The following is a 23,164-nucleotide window of genomic DNA, read 5'->3' on the forward strand; positions in this document are numbered from 1 at the left end:
CCTTTGAGGGTGGAGGACAGAAACCAGTTCCCATAAGAATGTTTTTCAATACGTTTTACAGACTGGGCCCGTTTATCTGAGCACCAAAACTGCCGTGCGGGATGAAAGCCACTGTCTAGCTGGTCCAGCATCCTGTCTCCGAGAGCAGCCAGCGCCGGATGCTTCGGAGGAAGGTATAAAAACAATGGAGTAGTCAGACACGGCATAATCCAGCCTCTTTCATCCAGACCTCTAAGAAAGATTAGTTTATATCCAGCAACCCGAGATTAAATGTACTTTAATAGTTTGCCTGGTTTTCTTTACCGACAGATCTCTGTATTCCTGCCACGGCATTTTCCATTTCTATTTCAGAGTAGTGAATCGGGGTCACAAAGTAACGATTCACTGTTTGATTTTTGGGGAAACCTGGCAGTTTTTTTTGCAAAGAGTGGAAGAAATGTTTGCTTGCAGGAGTCTGATGGGTGACGCTGTGGGCTTTAACCAGGACAAAAATAGGAACTGGTTACTTTCCAAAGGGAAAAATAAACTGTTAAGTTTCCACTGACTTGGAGTTGCAAAAATGCATCTTGGATTCTGGAGCACTTGGTAAAATATTGTGGTTTAGGCTCGGTAAATAGCAGAGAGCATTAGTTTAGAAATAGCAGCGTAAATACACAGCTTAATGGGATGGTTTGTTTCAGGTTCTTTTTTGGGTTATAGACTCATCAACCTGTTTTAGTTTACGTGCAACTTGTGTTTCAGTTTTAAGGGCAGCCCATGGCTGGCCGTGCACCTCAGCTGCTCATCTGCCACCCAAAAATGAGCTCAACTGCTCCATATAAAAAAAGACGTAATATATCGGGTCATATCAGATACCAGGAAAAGGGTTAAAATGGGAATCTTTGGACATCATCACGGCTGCAGATTGATGGCAACCCCAGGGTACTGCCCGCACCTCCCCACGTGGCACCTGGGTTTGCAGGAGGCTGGTCCCTCTTGGGAGCCCCGCTCCCACCCCCGTGGTCAGAGGGGCTGGGGGAGCTCCCTCGAGAAAAGCACGGGGGAAAGGCAGGCAAGGAGCGCGCGGGGTCATCTCTTCTGCCAGCTCTACCATGCAGCACCAGGTTCTCTGTTGCCAGAAAGGACGCACCTAAGCTTTTATTTTAAAGATTAAATTTGATCTCAAAACTGAACGATCTTCCAACAGATGCTGGATGATGCGCAGTAATTCCAAGCAATATTGAGTTGAAAAGTCATTGTCCCTCTTAGGCCTCTCACCGACGGTGATGCCCACCTCAAGCGTGCCCACCTGCAGCCTACAGCTTCAGAGACCGGCCTGGTGCCAGCGACTCTCCTTTGCCATCAGCTGCGAACCCCACATCGACGCAACCTTCCTCCGTGCTGGGCTGCAGCCCAGGAGAGCCAGCTGGAGAAATCCTCGTGGTGGTGCAGGGCAGATATATAGAGATTCTGGGTTTGCAATACAGAGCGATTATTTAAAAACCTTTTCAAGCGATGCCTCTCCTATCTCAGCACGTGTCCAAAGCAGATCTGAGAGGTGCTGGGATGCTGCAGGGGTGAGCACGGGGTGTCACAGAACCGCAGAATCATGGAATGGTTCGGGTTGGAAGGGACCTTAAAGATCATCTAGTTCCAACCCCCTGCCATGGGCAGGGTGTCCCGCAGGGTGTCCCCAGGGGACACATGCATTTAGTCCAGGGCAGCTCTTTGCCGCTGTTGGAAGCAGGATTGTGGCCCATGTCACCAGCGAGACATGGAACAGGCAGCCACCACCACGTCTTGGCACATACCCCCCCCCCAACTTTTCTTCGAGCCACCCGAGGCACAGCACCGAGAATGAACAGAGACAGAAAATGAGATACTCGGGGCGCACGCTCACAGCGCAAAGCCCAAAGAGCTGCATCCGACACCGGGCACAAGGCTTTTGGCAGAGGGGACCCACCAACGGCACCGCCCGCAGCAGAGGGCCTCCGCCAGTGTGGTGGGCACCCATCTCACCACGGCGCTCTCGGCGCACAAACCCTGCTGCTCCTCCAGCTCCAGCTCTGCTTTGCCACTAGATGGCACAGGTCATTGAGAAATGCTTTATTTTATCAATATTCAGTCTTACCCCAGAGCCAGATGCGAGCAGCAGCCCTAGCCCCTGTTTCAGTGGTGGCCACAGATACCTACAAGCTTGCAGAAGGGAAAGGGGGAAGAAGGTCCTTGTTCAGGCGGATGATGGATGGCTCAGAAACGTGTCTGGTGCCTGCACACCTCTGGTTCAATACCTTCCCTGTCCTGCTATCTTACTTCCAGTAACGGCACTTCTTTATTTTTTGCCAGCTATGGTAACGAAATGTCTCTGTAAAGCTGCCAGCCAATAAACTCTGGCTCATACATTACACAGGCCTTCTAAAATTATTTTTCATGGTGTAAAAAACCAAATTAACAGGTTGAGTACCAAGCCAGTCCATTTTCTTCCTATTAATTCGACATATTCCGTATTTCACATGCGTGAATTTGACCCAGGACTCAGCGTTAGACTCCTGCATGTCCAGATCACACCTGAGTCAAGACCTGTCGATAGCAAAGGGGAGCAAAACTGAAGCGCTTTGGCTCTGAACAGAACGTGGATATGCAGCCGGTACCTATATAATGTGGTTAGAGGCGAGCCTAGGCAATAGTATTTCTTTGCTATCAGTCTGGATTTTAAAGCGAATTCCCCCTCGCTCTGCTCACAGCCCCCAGCTCTCGGCTCCCAGAGACCTCCTCGGGATCAGGTCTTACCAGCAGGAACGTTTATGGAGAGTGAATTTCAAAGCCACGTGGATTTGTGGAAAATTAATTTCAAAGCACATGCCTGAGCACTCAGAAGCATCCAAGTGTTCGTCTGATCGGGGGCTGGGGCTGCTGCCACGCAGCCCGACTGGTCAGTCCCGCTCCGCCGAACACCGACTGCTCCCCAAAATACTTCTGGAAGCTGCGGGCAGTTTAAAAATGCAACACACGCTCAGGTCACCCTGAACAACCGTAACACCTGGGGGACAGCAATCATCAGAGGGGGGTCAAAAAATACGAAATTAACTCGGTAAGTCAATCACCTGCTCGTTTCCAAGCAGTGTGTGCGCTTCATGATTGCGGCCCCTGAGCTTCCAGCAAACTCGGGGTTTGTAGGGAAATGCAGACCCCGGGATGATGCTACTTCCAAATACACAAAAGCACTTGAACGACACGCCTGAGCGTTGCCAATTGTATAGGTTTGAACCTTGTAAAAACCGCAGCGGGAAAAACGTTTTTCTGCTCAATGTGGAAAAAAATAAAAAAAAAGAAAAGAAAAAAAAAGAAAAGAAAAGAAAAAAGGACTTGCTGTTACAGCCCTGGGCTTGGCAAATGGAAAAGAAGAAAATTAAACCTGGGAATGCTTCTGGGAAACTAAGTCTGTCACTTTGATAAATATAAATACATGCAAAAGCCAAGCACCAGCAGCTTCCCCCGAGCAGGAAGATTTATAAATCCCGGACAAGCAGAGAGCCTGCCTGAGCGTGGGGAGTCAGCAAACACCCCCAGACACCTCTGAGGAGCTGCGTGGCTCCATCCTTGCCCTGGGGTTGCCATTTCGGAAGAGGAGGTGGGCCCAGGGCCAAGCAAAGGGCTGATTTCTGACCAGCAAAGCATTGTCCCAGGGCACGGTGCCTCTCCCACTCGCCGCATCCGCCCTGCACAACCTGCGTTTGCCTTCCTCAGGTCAGGGCTGTTACACCCTGACACAGTTCATCTGTCCCTTCCAGCTCAACCCTTTCACAGAACCACAGACTGGTTCGGGTTGGAAGGGACCTTAAAGATCATCAAGTTCCAACTCCCTGCCCTGGGCAGGGACACCTCCCACCAGCCCAGGCTGCTCCAAGCCCCGTCCAGTCTGGCCTTGAACCCCTCCAGGGATGGAAGTGCTCCTAAAGTTTAGCCTTTGACCAAAGTCCTCTGGACAGAAGGAGCTCTCTGGACCTTGCAGAAATCTTTCTACATGGTCTTCTCGGACCCAGCAGCCCAGCCTGCAACAGTCTTAGCAGAGCATCTTCCCCACCTGAAATAAGAGCATCCTCTGAACCCTGCTGTGGTGCAGGTACCCAGGCTCAGCCTCAGAGCCGGCTCAGACAACCTGGTCTCAGGAGACCACGCTTTGGATGATGGCCGGTGGCCAGGAAGCACCTTCCTGCAAGAGGGGACACGCTGCCCTGTTATCCCTTCCCAGAGGTTCAGCATTGACCTGGGCAACCAAAGCAGCCCCCTGAAACACTATTTCTCACCTGCACAACCCAAGCAGCGCTGGGCTGGCTCTTTCTGTGAATTATTGGCACAGCACCACCTTGCACCACCTAGGCGGCTCCTATGCATATGTATCCAGCAATCATTTATGCATATGCATTTATGCATAACGTCTCAATAAGCACAAAAATTGGCTCATTTAAGCTCAGTAAACAAACATTGAGTAATGTAAATTCCTAATAAGTCTCCCATTCAGCTCCATTTAAATCAATAAAACGAGTTGAAATGACGCAGCTAACAAAATACACTGTCCATCAGTGCCGGAGCCCAGTCACTCGCTGCACACTGGACTTTGCAGAGGTGCTCTCCGAAGACAATTCATACGATAATCCTGATACGCGTGGCAAATCATTGTACATCACAAATTTATTTCTGCACTTCTTGGTGTTTGATCACAGAGCAAAGGAGACCTGAGCAAACGAGGCTGGAGGGTTCATCATGATGCTCCGGTTTGTACTTTGAGGTGATGAAGCATGACCCACGGGACCGATGGGAACTGTGAGCCACCTCCATCGCCTGGCCTGGGGCACCCATGCAGCCGAGCGGAGTTTGAGGACTCTGCAAGCCTTAGAAAGCAACAAAAAGGTTGATTTCAGGCACCTGAAAAACAATGTTTTCAGCTGTTCTGGACCCATAACTAGTAATTCTTCCATGTTCAAAGCCCAAATCCTCCTTAATATAAAATAGCTTGGATCAAATATGTTTCAGGTTACAGTTGGGTTTGGAGTTTGTTTTGCTTTTTAATAACCCTCCTACCAATAACGTCTAGTGCTCCATGAGAAATGTTTGTGGCATTAATTGCAATTTTAAAAAAAAAAAAAAAAAAAAAAAAAGTGAGCCAGCAGTCCAAACCAAAGTCTGCCTGGAAAGGCTTTAAAGGAGAAAATAAATCAAGTGGTTCACAGGCTGCACTGGTTCCTTTCTGTGCCTGCATGTGGAAAATGTTAAACGTGTCCACCAAGCAGGCAAGGGTCCCCATGGCATCTCCTGCCAGGCATGCCAGGGGCCAGCAAAGCACCCTGCGGGTGGGTGCACATTCGTATACCTTTTTGCAGAATCCAGAATAAATCTTCCCTTTTTGCCCAGATATCGCATATGAGCTGCGTCTTCCAAGCAGATCAAGAAAAGGGATATTATACCAAAAGCCACCCTTGCAGATTTCCAGTTGTGCAGGCACCTTGCTAACCCAAGATGGTTAGCGTTAGTGGTCCGAGGATGGCTGGGAACATCCCCACATCCCTGGGGCAGGACCGCGGGCAGGGGACGGGCAGGTGGGACAGGGACCCGTGGTCTGCTGCCAGGGTGCTCCAGAGGCCCAGTCCAAAGACTCAATCTTTGCTTTTCCACTTGTAATAATATTTGTAAGGGGTAAGAGCTCAATAAACATAAAATACACATGAAAAGGGCATTCGCAGTGTAGGAGGAGCGTGATAGCGTAAAGCGATGTTCAGATGGCAACAACTGTTTTTTCTCATGGTCAAAACAGGCCTGGATTGCAAGTACCTCTAGTAAATATAATCCCACCATCTCTTGCCATAAAGCCCGTCCAGAGACTTTTATTTTCATTTCAGCTTGAATGCTCTCAGACACTCAAGTTCGTTAGATCCCAGTTAACAAATGACTGGCGCTGGGAAGAAATGCATAGTGAACTACAGCTACAGACTCTGCACCTTCTGAAAGCTTAACTGCCAGCACGGGCCATGGCAAAACCCGTGAAGGTTTTTTGCACGTGGTGCTGTACCTTGGGGAGTTGGACTAGGTGACCTTTGAAGGTCCCTTCCAACCCAACGCATTCTATGATCTTCCATTGATCTAATAGCACCATTCGTTAAGATAAACTGCAGTAAGCGCAAGGGGTGCAAAGCATGACAGTGGGGGCACCACGGAAGAGGAGAACCCACCTCCAGCTGCGGTGGTAACTGGAGTTACGGGGATTTTTCAGACAGGCCAGGTGGGGACAGCTTCAGGGCTAGACCAAGCGTAACCAGCCACTTCACAGCCTTTTTTGTGCCGAGCATCGTTATCCCCACGCACCACAGTCCATTCGCTTTGCCACACTCAAGTTCTGACCATCTTAGGAGCAATTTTCCCTTTTCCTACACACTTTTGTGGCACCTTTGGTGGGATGCCCCAAGCTGGGTGTTGGCAGGAAGGTCAGCAAAGAGTCCTGATGCAGGAAACGATTAATTACACTCATCTTTCCACCCAAAAGGCTCCTTCGGGTGTGTGCTGGGGCCGAGGGTCAGCCCCAGGCTGGGAAATAGCACCTGAAGGCAAAAGGCTGAATAAACACCCAGCAAAGGGGGGCACATTGCCCATGGGGTAGCTCCTATTTCCCCTGCCTCCTCAGCAACATTTTCACAGCAATGTAATTTCACAGATGGCAAAGGCACGGAATGAAAAAAATCAAAGAACGGAGGATTAGAAATGACGTACCATCAGATGCCTGGAATTACTATTAGCAAGAAGGGCAAAGCCTTCATTAGAAATACACTTTTTTCGAGTCACAACTGAATTTCTCATGTCTGAAATGAATTTATTGGTAAATTATAGACACAATCATCACACAGGGTGCGTCAGTTAGCAGTGTCCTCAATGCTGCGCCACAGCAGCACTTCGCCTTTGCAGATTTAAAGGCCGGGGCTGAATTACAGCACAAGGAAGAGAAGAGCAATTTATGCAGCTTTGCGTTTAGAACCAATTTCAACGCTTACCCAGAAATTTCCTCATTGCAGACACCAATTGGACTGCACAAGCGGCCGGAGCAGGGTTGCAAACCACCGCGCTGCCTCCACACCCGGATCTTCTATGTGTGAAAGGAGGGTTGGGGTGGCTTGAGAGCAGCCCTGAGGAGAAGGACTTGCGGGTGCTGGTGGACGAGAAGCTCAACATGAGCCGTCAGTGCGCACTTGCGGCCCAGAAAGCCAACCGCATCCTGGGCTGCATCAGTAGAAGCGTGGCCAGCAGGTGGAGGGAGGGGATTCTGCCCCTCTGCTCTGCTCTGGTGGGACCCCACCTGGAGCACTGCCTCCAGCTCTGGGGCCTCAGCACAAGAAGGACATGGACCTGTTGGAACAGGTCCAGCGGAGGGCCATGAAGATGATCAGAGGGCTATGAAGATGGTCAGAGGGCTGGAGCCCCTCTGCTGTGAGGACAGGCTGAGAGAGCTGGGGGGGTTCAGCCTGGAGAAGAGAAGGCTCCGGGGAGACCTTAGAGCCCCTTCCAGTACCTGAAGGGGGCCTACAGGAAGGATGGGGAGGGTCGAGGATGATAGGACGAGAGGTAAGGGTCTCAAACTGAAAGAGGGGAGATGTAGATTGGCTATTAGGAAGAAATCCTTCACTCTGAGGGTGGTGAGCCCCTGAACCAGGTTGCCCAGAGAAGCTGTGGCTGCCCCATCCCTGGAGGGGTTCAAGGCCAGGTTGGACAGGGCTTGGAGCAACCTGGGCTGGTGGGAGGTGTCCCTGCCCAGGGCAGGGGGGTGGAACTTGATGATCTTTAAGGTCCCTTCCAACCCAAACCATTCTGTGATTCTATGATTTGGTCCAACACTGGTTGTGCACTGCAGCCACCCTGGGAAGCAGAACGGAATCCATGGTGGAAACACTGCGGTAACCAGAGGCAGATCACGCGTGAAGGGTTTCGCTGTTGCCCATGACTGTGGGTTCCTTGCCCACCCTCCGTCCCATCCTGCCCACCCCTGCCCACCGCAGGGACCAGGCACCTTTCAGTCCACCCCGGGTCTGTGCGGCTCCGAAGCAGCACTTCTTTAGCCACAGGGATTAAGCATCATCCAAAGGAAGGACTGAGCTGGGGAAAGGCTCAACAAAAAAAAGGCTTTTTCAGCAGACCCATGTTGCACCCAGAGCAGGATGATGCTGCGAAAGGCGATGTCCTCGGGCCCTGTTTTATTTTTATGACCCTTCAGTAAAACCAAAAGCAAAATAAAAGGCACAATAAAAGGAGATCCAAACCTCTCCTGATCGGATTATTTTCAGCCAGTTTCTCTTAGATTTTCCCCTGCTAAAGCTTCGGAGGGGGAAGGGGGCCGGCTCTTTCTGTGGGGATGAAGGGGATTGCTGCGGAGACATGGCGGTTTAGGGGAGGTCACACAAACAGCGTCCGGATTATTTTTTCTTTAATTAATGCTGCCAAACAGTTGCACATTTTTTAACCAAAATAAGGAGCAGAAAGCACAGAGTGGATGCAAGCAGGGACCCTCGAGGGAAGGGAGAACTCTCGTTTGCACAAACAACAAGCACGGGAGATGTTGGTATATCAATTATCCATACAAGAGCCTGACCCAAGACCTCGGTGACCATAAACGCCCGCGGCTCAACCAGCACGAGGGGAAACTGAGGCACATGAAAGCAAAATGATTCCCTCTGGCCCAAAAGCAAGGCAAACCCCAGCCCAGGGCCCAGCCCCAGTGCCCTCCCCGCAGCCAAGCTCTAATTGTTTAGAGGCTTAATAAGTTGTAACTTAAAACTAGTTTATGGCTGTACACAGAAAGAAAAAAAAAAAAAAGTCCTGTCGTAAAGTATTTATTACACTTCCTTTGGAAATGATGACAGTCCTCCAGTGAATGTTTTTATTGTTATTCATCATCTTTCGAGAGGGTTAGACAGCTCTGAAATACAGCTTTAATATGAGAGCCAAATGAGAAAGTGCAGATTTAAGGGAAACCTCGGCAGATCAGGTTTCACTCAATGCCTGCAGCACTTACAACATGTGTTTCTGATCTGCAGCTCGACTTTGTTGTACCCAAACTGAAACTGCATTAAATTCGTTTCGCAGGAATTGCAAAAGGACAAGAAACGCACACAAAAAATGGCTCGTTTTACGCCCGCAACTCCTGTATAATCCATCACCTGGAGACGGAAACGGGATTTATTCTGCCTCAGGCCGTGACACCGCTTCAGAAATAAGATAAGCAGAATTGGTTTCCCAATTTACTGAGTTTGTGGTTTGAGCAAACAAAACCAAGGATGGGATTGGAAGTGGTAAAAACCCTGCCAGTCCCCTGCAGGGCGGTGTTGCAGGTGAAGTCTTTAAGCAGATAATCTGCTGGAAGAACATGCCAAATTTTCCTCAATTAAAAAATCCTCGTGCGTGCACAGCCAATGTCACCCTGCCCACAAATGGCATCTTGCAGCCCAAAGCCCAATAAAATGGGCTCACCTCACAAATCCCCTCTGTCCCACCAAGACAGGGCTAGAGCAGAGGAAAACCCAGGACAACTCAAGGAAAATCTTTGGGTTTAAGATGCGATGACACGCTACAGCCTTTTATTAATTATACGTGTTAATGCAAGAGTGCACCCGCCTGAGAAGCCAGCTGCTTTGCCAAACTCTAGAAACAAGCTTGCCCTGGCTGAAAACCTGGAGAGAGACAGTTTTGCTGCTCCAATGAGAAACACCCATTGAATCCTATTGGTTTTTATCACCCCCCTCCGCTAAGGCATCCCCATCAAAGGCAGGAGTGAGGATGCACCATGTGCTCTCCCACAGACCCAGGCTCTGCCTCCCACTCCAGCAGGGCAGGGATGGCAGGAGAGAGCGAATTCCTCCTCACCTCATTTAAATCACGGAACACGATGAATTCCTGAGCTTTATGGCTCCTATAAATACTCAGCAACATAACCCTGTTACCCTTCCCCACAACCCTGCAATGAATCCTCCAAAAGAGCTGCACTCAGAGCAGTCCAATTGCACCGGTTTTCTTGTTATGGTCTGGATGGACAAATACAGACCCATATCTCCACCTGCGCTTGGGGAGAGGATTCCCTGGCTGAGGAGAAGGGAGAAAAGAAGAAAACTATATAAACCCACTAGAGGTTTGCTCATGGTAGTGCAGGGAAGTGGTAGGGCAGCATCCCAACCGCATCATCCTGGGAACCACCGCATCCCAACCGCATCACCCTGGGAACCACCGCATCCCAACCGCATCACCCTGGGTACCACTGCATCCCAACCGCATCACCCTGGGAACCACCGCATCCCAACCGCATCACCCTGGGTACCACCGCATCACCCTGGTACCGCCGCATCACCCTGGGTACCGCTGCATCCCAACGCACACCCTGTCAGCAAGCCCTGGCCCATGCCGCCCTCCCAAAAGCCCTGAGCTCCTTTGTCTGGCTTAACGAAGGACCATCCCTGCAGATGCTGGGGGAGGAGGGAGGATTCCCCGAGCACTGGGCAGCAGATGCTGAGGAGCCATGCAGCCCGTTGTCTGTTTTCACTTTGTTCAACAGCTGCCCTTTAGATCGTGCTACTTCGCGGGCTGCGGACAACAAGGCCATCGCAGGAAACGCAGCCAAATGTTTACCTACCCTGCTTTGATTTAAAACAGCTTGAGGAGGGCTGCAAGTCCATACGTCAACATTTAGCTAATCCAACCTTTCCTCCTGCCAGAGAGAGCAAGCACTGAAGAGTTAATGAAAAAAACTCCCCTGGCCTAAAGAAATCGTAGTTTGAATGTAGAGTCATGCAAACTCCGATCACCCTTGCTTAACACTTGCACAGAATTATTTTAACACTTGATTTTAACTTAAATAAACATGCTCAGTGCTACAGACAGGGAGGCGGGAGCTCCCTGCTGCTGGGCCACCAAAAACCAAGGCAAGAGGAACAGAATCACGGAATGGTTTGGGTTGAAAGAGACCTTTAAATGTCACCTAGTCCAACCCCCCCTGCACTGAGCAGAGACATCTTCAAGTAGATCAGGTTGCTCAGAGCCCCGTCCAACCTGACCTTGAATGTTTCCAGAGGTGGGACATCAACCACCTCTCTGGGCAACCTGGGCCAGTGTCTCATCACCCTCAGCATAAAAAATTTCTTCCTTGCATCTAGTCTAACTCTCCCCTCTTTTAGTTTAAAACCACTACCCTTTGTCCTATTGCAACAGGCCCTGCTAAAAAGTCTGTCCCCATCTTTCTTATAAGCCCCCTTTAAGTACTTTAAAGGTCGCAATAAGGTCTCCCCGGACAGGAGAGGTCAGAGGCATCTGCATTCACGGCGGCGAGACACCACCCTGAACCCAATAACGTTGCCGTGGCTCCGCTCTGTGACAACTCAAGCTTTTCTTATTTTTTTTTTTTTTTTTTTTAAGTTAACAATGAAAAGAAAAAGGCTGTCTAGCCCAGAGTCCTGCTGCACCACTGAAAGGATGCAGCTAATTCAGAGCCACGCTGGAGACATCTGCCAGACGAGACGTTCCCCGGTGGCTTCTGTGTCCAGGATGGTCCCAGCCCTGGTGACCTGCTGAGAAGTGCTGCCCTGCCGCCCCGGCCAGCAGTTTGGAGGGGGTCTTTTTGGGGAGAGGGGAGAAGGAAGGACTCATCTCACTGACCCAGGGCTGGGATGCTGGGAGGGCAGGTCTCGCCTCCCATCTGGGCTGGAGGCTCAGAGCGGAGCCAGTCGGTCTGACGACCACTCGCCCTTCCTTGCTTATAAACGCGGAGAACATCAGATAAACCGGGGAGGTCGGGGTCAGCCGCTGCCACCGCTTTATCCCAGCCACGGAGCAGCTCCGCTTGTGTCCGGGTACTGTGGATGCCGCAGCCTCTGCCTTTTTACACTCAATATTATTTTAAAAATACCTCCTTTATTAGCTCTTCTCACAACAGACCGAGGGAAAACGCTACAGATTAGCAAGCACCAACCCAGGAGATTTCCACATTTTTCCTGACTCTGCACAACGGCAGAAATCCTGCCTCCCGTCTCCCAGCCCTGCTCTTTGCAAACAATAAGTTGCTCATAAAATTTAAGGTCAGGGCCCTTGGCTCATCTCATCTTCCCTGCTTCATATTGCAGAATTACATTGCTTTATAACATCCTCCCTGCTCTATCGTGCAGAAGACCACTGAGCTCTGCTGAGCTCAATACCTGTTTGATTTAAGCATCTTTTCCAGATAGCACATATATTTTTGCTGCTGTTGCTTTGCTGGCAATTCCTCCACAAGCCGTGGCCTAAAGCCAGGGGCTGCAGAGGGACTTTTCCAGGGTGCAGATTAAATTGTGAAGCTGTTTGCCGCCGATGCTGCAGATTTCACACGTCCTTGCTGCGTGCAAGGAAGAATATTTGTTGTTTATTTTTTTTTTTTTTAAATCTGGTGCTAGTTTTCAAACCCTTCAATGCCCGGGATGGGCTTTTTGGGGAGCACCCTGGGCTGGCCTGCATGGCTAGTGAGTGGCAATGTGCTTGCCCTGGGCTATGCCCAGCATATGGGAGCCACAGCTTTAAACTTTCCATGGGGCTGGGCGGCTGTTTGACCCAGCCTGTTGCTTTTGCAAAGTTAAAAAAAAACAACAACAAAACAACCAAAAAAAACCCAACGAAAAACCCCTCAGCAGAATGGAAGCGAATGTCCAAACCTCGAAATTTTTGACAAAACCCCAAAATTTGTATTCTGCAGCCGGTTGTGCTGCAGCATTGCTCCCCCTCCAACCAGCTCCAATGCCAAGTTGCTGCTAGCCCAAAGCTGCAGTGAGGGAGCCAGAAACAGCCCCCCCCAGGTACCACCCCACTCCTCCTCCCAGCCTTTAGAAAAGGGGTTTAGACCCATTTCCCTCAACAGCTTTTTATTCTGAGTTCAGTTTTCCTGCGGCGCACACTGAAGCGGCATCGGTGCGGGGTTCGCTGCCGTGAACCGGTCCATCACCCCGCTGCGGGGACCGGCCATCCCTGGCTGGGCGGCTGCGATGCTCCTGGTCCTCCGTCCTTCTCCTGCAGAGGGACCGGGACCGAAACGCCAACAACAGCTGGGGTTGCGCATGCTATCGGGTGTTGCAGTTGGAAACGGACAGTCAGACCCTCCCACAGTTTCCACAAGGCAAACTATTGACAAGAGAGCAAGAGCTTTAGGGAACAGCCATTCAGCCTCTGGGTTCAGAGTCAGTCCAGCACCCATAGGTAGCACTTTAATGTTTTTCCCCTGAAAACAGGTAGAATGACAAGTTTTTCACTTTCTAAGTGGCAGCTGCATTCTCCTGTGACCTTTTCCAAGAGTCGCTTGGTGAAAAATGACCCTCACATGATCTGCAAAGCTCCCAAAAGAGCAGGTGACAGGCAACAAGCAGAGGACGAACCCAGGGCAACAAGCTGCAGGGCTGTGGCTCGTGCCCACCCCAGCACCCAGCTGGTCAATCCATCTGCCACCGTTCACCCAGGGCTGCCCCGGGGAGGTGGATCAGAGCCAAGCTCTTGGGAGCCAGGCAGTCCCCCACAGGCCTCAGGCACCCTCGCAAGCATCGCTTCCCTCCCAACGAGCCCAGATAAGACCCAACTCTGAAATACTTATGGTACGTAAAAGCAAAAGGGCATGTTTGCAAGCAGAAAAGTCAGGACTGCTGTAATAAAGAGCGATAGAAAGAGATGGGTTAGAGATAATTTTAGCGTGGCTGGGGAAACAGGCAGGCCCTGCAGCACCGAAGCACAGCGATACCCCGTCCGGCAGGAGCAGAAAACCTCCATGTCACCCCGAATCCCACAGGCAGCCCACGTCCGGGGACCCCGGCCTCAGGAGCCAGCCTTTCTCCTCTAAGCAACGCAGCATGGACTCATTGCTCATCAGCTGTCTGTCTGATGCTCTTCATGCATTTAAACGCCTTTGTTTGCACCATTTTCCCCGAGATAAGTAAGAGCAGAGCTGCACGGGCTCCTCATGGGCTCCGCAGCCGGCAGGAGGCCAACTCACTTTTGTTTCCAGGACCTCATGTGCACCAGCTGCCTGCACGCATATTTACTTCTTTAAAAAGCACTTTGCCCCTGTAACTTGGCACAAAATCTGATTTCCACAGTATTTCTCCTCCTTTAAATAAACAGAGCGTAATGTGCGATAATTACGTTCTGTGGCTGGAAACTTAAAACGACCGAATACAGACTTTGGGGTATTTGTCTGTCACGTCAGCTGCAGAACGGCTTAAAATCTCACAAGCATCAGCCGACATGCTGTACCCCAGGAGAGGGGTGGCCCTTTTTTTTTTTCCTAAAAGGGATGATTCCTAAAGGAGCCGTAGCTTGGTTGCTTTGTATGGTTGCAACGTGTCCCCCACGGCTGCCATTTCCATGCCATGGCAAGACAAGGCCGAACACCCTCTTCAGGCATTTTTGGTGTGAACCATCTCTGGAGCAAGGTGCGATTTGCATTTATGATGAAATCTCATTTTAAAAAAAAAAAAAAATAAATCCACTTTGTACTGAAACTATCCCCCTGCCCATCACTTTGGGCGCAGCGGACGAAGACGGGGCTCCTCCCTGGTGCAGCACCAGCCGGGGAGCGGGCATCGCTTTTGGCCTGGGATGGAGGATGCCGAGGCCGTATCCTTCGCTCCAGCCGCTTGCTGGAAGCAGATGGCAGCGTATTTCGCATTTCCCTTCAAGCCAAGCGTGAAGGAGAGCGCGTACTTCACTAACAAGAGATCAGCTACTATTTATTTTACACGGGTGACTTCATTGTAGAAATAGTACCAAAGAGAGGTTTAAAAGCTATTCCTCAACAAACTCCTTTCTAAACAGCATTTGGGAAAAGAGCAGAGCTCAGAAAATAAAAGAGAAAAAAAATTTAGGTGTGTGTTGTCATTTACAAATTTTAAGACTTTTTTTTTTTTGTATATTAGAATAGGAAGTGTAAAAGTTTTTATCACTTTTTTAAACATTATATCTCAATTGTGGACCCTTGAGCAGCAGTTTGGTTTCTGTTTCTTTTGTTTATCACCAAATGCTGAGACGTTTTTTCAAGCAGTTGCCCCAAGGTAAGGGCATTTTAAGAAACCAGCCCCCAGCTCTGTAGGCGCAGAGACGCTCTCACCCACGGGTCACCCCATAGCGCACGTTATTAATTTTAGTGCTTCCTCAGAGCGCAAGAGGATGGGCCTGGTGGAGGATGCTGATGGATGAAGCTGTGGGCAGGAGGGAAATACCTGCTGACGACGCCTGGATGTGGGCCAGCCTGCGGAACCGCCAATGGAGTGAGGACTAACAATGTCAGGAAGTTGTTGATAACTGACTCGACGCTCACTAACGACATTCGCTTCCTTTATTTCCCACCTTTCGCTACCCCCGGGGCCCCGCGCCTCTGCCGTGCGACGCTCATTCCTGTGCACTAACAGCACAACGGCGAAACCTTGGCATCTGCCTGGCTCTCGCCGCTAGAAAACAGCCCATGAGAGCGGGAGGTGAGAGCTGTTGTGCTAACAGCATGAGAAAGTTTCCATCGGAGAGAACGGGCTCTTTGAAAAAAGGAATATATTCTTTAAAATAGACAAAGGTGCTTATAGGCTTGATTCTATTTTCGCAGTGAAGGGATACCCCCTTCTGTCTCCAAGGGATAGACCTTATCAGCTCCTGCCATGGTGTAAATAGCTGTTATTTCACTGGTTGGTAGATTAAAGCCTCCCTCCTAAAGGCCACCACTAGAGTCCCCATAACACGGGTAACGTTACTGCAGGACAGGGAACGCCAGGGAGACACAGAGATCGCTGCCACAGAGTCAGTGACTTGCAAAGGTGCTTGCAAAGGTTTTAAACCCTTTCCACCATTCAAACCATGGCACTGTCTGGGTCTGACCCACGGATAAATCCTATTTGTCATTCCAGGGGACTTGGAGGAGTACAGGCGACCTCGCAAACGGGCTGAACGTTCACTGAGAGCAGAAGTCTGTCAAAGACAGTGGTAGAAGCCATAAGAGAACCCAAAGTAGTACTACCTTAGGTATCATTTTCCTCCGATTTGGCTCATACTTACACGCTACAGGATATACTGTTATGATATCAGGCCAGTGCAAAAAGCAACTCAAAACCTGCTTTTAACACTAAAAAACAACGATTGAATTTTAAATTAAGTTGGAGCAAGCAAAGAGCACTGGTTCGTCCTGCCCAAGGCTTATGACGACTACCGATTCATCGGGTGCTAGCATCAGTTCAGAAACAAGAAAACCCACTTGTTAGCATTTAAATGAAAATTTCTGAGAAAAAAAAGAATTAAAAAAAAAACAAACAAAAACAAACCACAAACCAAGGATCTCCCTAGATTTCAGGACCTTTAGCAAAATCAAACTGGAAGGAGGGTGAAAGTAGATATGTGTGAACAAGGGCAGACAAGAGAGTTATCAACAGCTCCATAGCGCATTTACTCACCCCTTATTTCTAGAGGTGCCTTGCATGCTTGGAGCAAACGTGATAAATCTCTGCCAGTAACTGCTGGAAAGTTTCTTCAAGGAAACCCTCCTATATGATCCTCAGTCATCCAGCAAAATTTGGCAGCTTCACTTCACGAGGTGAAAGGCAAAAGTGGGGTTTAAATGAAGACATCCTTGGCTGGACTCTTCTCTATTTTAATTGAGAGACTGCAGCCCCCCATCCACAGCTCCCCACCACAGGGAGGTATAAAATCCTGTTTTTGTAATGATGCAGACTACAGCTGCCATCACCACCGAAAAGGCCTGAAGAGGAAACAGGTGAAATAAAACTCGCAATGGTGTTCTGCTTCCTCATCTGCCACATTGCTGCCCCTGGACCACTGTGGAGGACTCTGCTCCTGGAGGACCCAGAGCTTCAAAAACAGCATTGGAAGTAATACGATTATTGCAGGCTTTATACATCCAAAGACTTCCGAGATCTTTCTGACTGTTGGAAGACTTGGAACTGGCTTTTGCGTATTTTGGATGACCTATTTATCCCAGAATTGGCAAGGCTGGGGAGCCGTTTTCCTCACCAGGCAGGTCTTGGTCATGGGCCGTTGGTCGGAAGGAAGGAAGGAGGTGGAAACTTTGCGTAAATAACAGCCCTCGCCCCTTCCAACTCCCTGCCTCATTGATCGTGCCCGTTCCTTGGCAGGGAGGAGGTGGGGCACGGGGGTTTGGTTTTGTTTTGAAAAAAAGTAAATCCCTTTTTCAAATGAATTATATCGCCAGAGCCTCAGATCTCTCGCCAGAGGCATGTTCTCACTGTCAGTAACAGACTTTAAAAATAAATATGCCCCGTGTCTGCCAGTAACGGGTCTTCTCTAATTAACCAAGCATCCTGGACTGCCTTTGCTGAACAATTTTGGGTTTCTGGTGCTGGGCAGTGGCTGCCTTTAGGGACTGCTCTCCATTACACAGGGCCTGGATGAACTCTGATGGGTCCCTCCCGGATTCAGCTCCTCCGAGCTGCCCCCGTTTCCACAGAAGAGGGGCAGTGGCGGGGCAAGGAGCTGCATTAATGTGTTAATGGGGTGGCAATGAGGCAAAAAGGACACGCCATCGAGGTCTGCACTCAATCACAGCCAGCACCATGAGTCCCAGTAGGTATATGGCACGATATGGTGAGCACACGCAACATCTCAAGGTGTTTTCTGTACACAGATATGCTGTAGGGTATCACGTGTACTGTATTATTCTTGTAGTGGACCCTAAAGATTAATTAGTAGGAGCAATTTGGCTTCCAAGAACTCTCCGCACCAGGCATTTACTAGCCCAGATGGATTTGCTAAGGAGCACACGTGCACTGAGGAAAGGTGGCCACGCTGGATCACACCCAACCCATACACCTCGCACCCCACCTCCTGCAGCAGTCCTGACAGGAAAACACCAGGAATAACCCCCAAAAGAAACCAGGCAGGCTCCTCGACTTCCCGGTGAGCAGGCTAGGGACTACACTGCGCCAAACCAGCCCCATCCCTTCCTTGCATCCCCCATCGCTTCTCCCGCCTAGGAACAGCAGGAGAGGCCCGTGACATTGCCCCACCGCATCAGCTTCTGATGCTGCTCTGTAACATCCCACCCAGCCCTTGTCACCTGCTTTTGCCCAATTGCCTGAGTTTTGACACGATCAGTGAAACTCTGGGGCGAAATCTCCCATACCAACTTTTTACTTTGACTCTTTTCTTCAGCTTTGCTCCAAGTCCTTTCTCCATCTCTGCACAGCAGAATCCTGGCATCCTGGAAGCACTTTTCCTCCAAGAGGGGCACCACTTGAAGGAACAAGAGTGCCTAAACGGGTCCAGCCTCTACTTTATTGCCTGGGACAAGCACAACACCAGCATTCGGATGAGATCTGGTCTTTACCCTCTCTGTTCCCAGACCCACTCTTGTTCCAGCAGCCAGAACCCCACTGCATCCACACAAGGCTCCAAGAATATTGCTAAACTGCAACTGGATTTTTTTTAAGTTTTGGTCCTTTAGTTGTACCTGCCTTTTTCTTCTCTAAGCTACACAATGTACATTGAGAAGAAAACTCAGGTTAGTGCTACCTGTGACCTGACCCAGAGGTGAGGGTGGTCCTTTATGAAAAGTCTGTGCTGGTTGTGTGCTGTGCACTGAGCACTGCTCTGCATCTTTCTCTTGACATGGGACGCAAATACTATTAAACACATCCACTTAACTCACATTACTAAATTCTCCATGCTTAAACTACTTGAAAATAGTCAAAGGCATGCCACATGACTCTGTCTTCAAGTGTTATCACATTTGTTTTTACCTCCACCCTGGCCATTGCCCAGTTCTTTACTCTCTCCAGGCAATCCTGGGAACTTCAGCTCCAGAATAAGCTATTGGTTTGTGGTTTTGCACCCTTCAGACATCAAAACCAGTTTAAAGGGTTTAAGGAATTGGTGGAGGACAGACCCCCCTGCAGCCACACGATGCTGTGACCACAACCTGCCATAGTTGCCATCCCCAGCTGCATCCCCCAGTTTGATCCAACCCCACTCTTGCTATTTTTATATCCTTACTTAACATGTTGTCTTTTTCTCACTAGTTACACTTGAGGCCTTCGAGGCCACGATTTATAAAAAGATGCTGCATTTTCCTCGGTGAAGAGAAGTGCAGCTTCCTCAGCTGATGAGTTTTCCCCTGCAGACGGAGCACTGGAGGGGGACGGACCCCACCAGCACGGTGTCTGGAGCGCACGCGAGAAGCCAGCAAGAGCAAGCAGAGACGACCAAGCTCCCGTTGCTCCAGCACCCAGAATAGAGTGAAATTATAATCCCAGAGATAATAAAGAGGCTTTATTCTAGCCGTCAGTCAATCTGCCTCCACTCCTCGCCTGCCCTCCAGAGAATACTTTTAAAGCCCACAGACTTGTAGGTGATGATGTTTTATTACGTCTCAAAAAGAAAGAGGGGAAAAGAAAAAACCACGCAGAGGAATGCAGTTTCATTTGCAGTTTCCTGAAACCTGAGCAGAAAGTTTATAAAAACTTTGGGTCATGTTTGGAGTTAGGAAACAGAATGAGAAATCACTCTTCTTTTCCTCTTTCTGTTTGCTGAGCAGCACCACCAATCCCACAACCTTCCCACCACTGCTTCCCCCCACCCCCCGGCTTTTTTTTTTTTTTTTCCCCCAGCAGCATCGCAGTTCCAAGCCTTGCTCTGTTGGCTTGGACATAAATCAGAAAGCAAGGGTCTGAACAAGATCCTTCTTGTAGTTCACACACCCTCATATTAAAAAAAAAAAAAAAAAACCCAAACAAAAACCCAAAGGATTAAGAAAGATATTTGATCCCCACTTCCTAAGTCTGAATTCTCTGAAAACTGCTGTTACTTCAGGTCAAAAGAAAAGCAGGAAAACCCCAACCTCTGCCAAAACAACAACAAAGATGTTTTCCCCAAAAAAGTAGGAGTTGACATTGGAAACAAGGAGAGGAGCCAGTCTGAGCCATCCTGCAATCCTCACCCGTGACCCTCAAAGGGACTGTTGCAAAACTGCTTTGGGCAAAACCATGTCCAGGAGAGCCTGTCCTGGAGCCCCTTCACCCGGGCTGGTTTGCACCAGGCCACACCAGGGAGAAGAACAAGGGGGAAGGGACACGGCTGATGACATTCAGGCACCTGCACATGGAACACGACCAACCCTGGGCACAGAGGGCCCAGCTGCAAAGTGGGGCTTGGGAGGCTTCCCAGAAGCAGGGATTAGCAAAGGCTGCTCATCATGAACAGCCGAGGGGAGGACCAGGTCCTGAGCACCCCGTCCCTTTGTGGAGGTATCTGAGCTCACACTGGGCATCACCCAGCCCAGCCATCCCACTCCGTTTTTACTCCCAAATAGTTCTCCCAGACGTGCTCTGCAGCCTCGAGCCTCCAGCTACCTCAGGGCAGACGCACAACAGCCGTGAGACACCATCTGCGTCTCTGAGCGTTTCCCCTACATCCATCCAACAACCCATCAGCACATAATGCACCATTCCCATGGCTACATATACCATAAAGCAAAGATGCAGAGTCCAACAGGACTGTCCCCTCATCACATCTCCCAGCTGCTGGTAGCACTACGCTGCCAAGCATGAAAAAGAGCATAGAAGGCCATATGGCCTCTTCTTCCATCGCTTCTTCCACCCGTGCCTGGCAGCAGCAGAGAGAAGAAAGCAGGCTGGAAATCAGGGCAGGATATTGCACAAGGAAGCTGAAATAAGTTTACAAAAGCCGCTTTATTCTAGTATTTCCCAATTTTAAGACCTGAACTTTGCATCCTTCACATTCTTTTTAACATGGGTTTTTTTTGAGCGTGGTTTGAAAGCAGAGGCTGTGGTGGTGAGATGGGAACCGGACCAGAGAGGCTGTGTCCCAGCGCTGGGGTGGCCGCGCAATGGACGTGTGATATTTTGTTTTGGGGAGGAATGTGACACTTCTCCTTCAGGCCAGGAGCACTTCATTCTGGAGAGTGATCTGGCCAAGGAGGAGACAGAGCTACTCAGGACAATTATTTTACTATTTCTTGTTGTTAGTAAGCCTTAAAGGCCAGATCGCCAGCAGCTGGGAACCCGCGGAGATGCACCAACTCCAGCACTGGCTCTACCTGCCACAGCTCAAGTCCAACAGTCCGTCATTTAGATAACAAATCAAGCTCAAAGATTTCAGTTAAGTGCCAAGAGTAGGAAACGTTAGCTTTTAAACCCTTGGATTTCCATACCAGCAAGCTGCTGCCAGCATCAGGACAAGCTGCTACCCCCCTGGACACAGCCAATTCACCTGCGCTCATGGTGGATCCATCCAGCCCAGAGCCAATGCCAACATGGTCTGAGAAGTTAGGGGGGAGGGTGGATTTTAGGGTCCCTGGTCCCCTGGCACTCCTGAAACCCTGATCTCTGGTGCTGCACGACTCCAGCCAGGGCCACATGAAATCCCAGCCAGCCTATTCCAGCAGGCGGATGGAGGGTCCAGGTGCCTTTGGGTTTTGCCCCATTTTGCCACGTATTCGTGACCACTTTACACAGAGAGAGCTAACAGAGACTTTAAGAACTCCTGCAGCCACTTGCTCCAGAGCTCATCCTTGTGGTTCCAAAAAAAAAAAAAAAAAGCTGAAAATAATCAAGAAGCTGAAAATAATCAAGAAACACCCTGGGAAGGCTGTGCTTGGAGAACTCTGTGCCGCAACTGTTCAATCCAAGGAACTTAATGATCCTTACAAGAAAAAGGTATTTTCACCTCCTTTCCCTGCAGGAAGGCGCATCAGCCTGGCCACAGAGCCCGCTCCTTGGCATGAGTCCCACCAGCCTGGGCTCATTGTTGCTTTCCAGCTTTCTCAGGTTACATCCAATTTCTTCCCACTTTACCACCCGGCCAGAAGAAGTGCCCAGCATTGCACTCAGGTTTCTGAAGGCATCAGTGGTTTTCTTCCTAATAAGCCATGCCAAGCTCAGCCGGAGAGCTTTCGGACACTGGAGAAGCAGAGATGCGAAGGCAGAACTAAGCCAAGCTGGCTAATTACAAGACAACCTCCCTCAAAGCGAAGCTAGATCAAGTCACGCCACACCTCCAGCAGCCACCCGTGCCAGGCCATGCCCATACAAACAGCCACAGCAGCTACCTCAGAAGAGTCAGGAAGCACCAAGACGATCTCGTGCCCAATCACCCAAGAGCCAGAGACCTCAACAACATCCGCAGTTTTTTTGCGCCGTGTGACCTGAAACACCATGAAGGCAGCTTGGAGCTGCTCACAGACAACCCCTCTTCCACAGGGAGTGAAAGTCTCCATCTGGTTTCAGAATAGGACTAGCCAAAAGCAGACATTCATGCAAGAAAAGCGACAGCCATTGAAGTCCACTTTTTTTTTTTTTTTACTATCACCCCAAATCTCCAACCCACCAATGTAATGAACGGCAGAGAAAGAAAACATTTCCATCTACTCTCCCCAAAGGATGTATTACCCATTGGCCCCTGTGTTAACTCCTAGGGATTTTCCAAGTATTTTACCATGTAGGGGTGGAAATGAACTCAACCAGGCACACCGCGTGCCTTGGATTGCTGCTCTTAGATGGACCACAGCTGTCTCTAGGAAACTAAGCAAAAAACAGCGTCTTAAGCGAGAAGTGTTTCTGACACTGCAATATATTTTGCTTTTAATTCGTTTTTCGTCTCAGATTATCAGTTGCCAAAAGTTTTGCCGTCTGAACAGGTCCAACCAGCTTTCACTGCATACCTTTACTGAAACCAGCTCTAAATGCTAATGGTAATTATGCGTTGAGGGCAGAGGAGACCATTAAAATAAATTACCTGGATTCTGAAGCCTATAAACTGTCCTCCTCTGCAATTAAAGTAATTTCATATTTCAGTTCACTTTGTCACCTTGTCTATCTTTCCCCAAATTGTAAATTAAACCCAGGAACATATATTAAAAGCCTGTGAAGTTCTCCCTAATAAATGGGATCGTAGCATTGGCAAGAGGAGCAGACGCAATGCGTGAGTTGTGCTCTCCAACCTGCAAACCTCCTCCGTCCCTGCAGCCTGCACAAGTGCAACGGGCCACCGAGCTGCTGGTATTGGCCCCTGGTCTCCCCTGATGCTGTCTCACGTGCCCTAATAGCTTCACAAAACTCCTCTTTCTTACCGAGTTGCCCTGCTGAAGGGCTGTGTTGTCCCTGCGTCCCACCACTGCAGT

This window comes from Rissa tridactyla, chromosome 9, assembly GCF_028500815.1.
Source record: "Rissa tridactyla isolate bRisTri1 chromosome 9, bRisTri1.patW.cur.20221130, whole genome shotgun sequence".
NCBI lineage: Eukaryota > Metazoa > Chordata > Aves > Charadriiformes > Laridae > Rissa > Rissa tridactyla.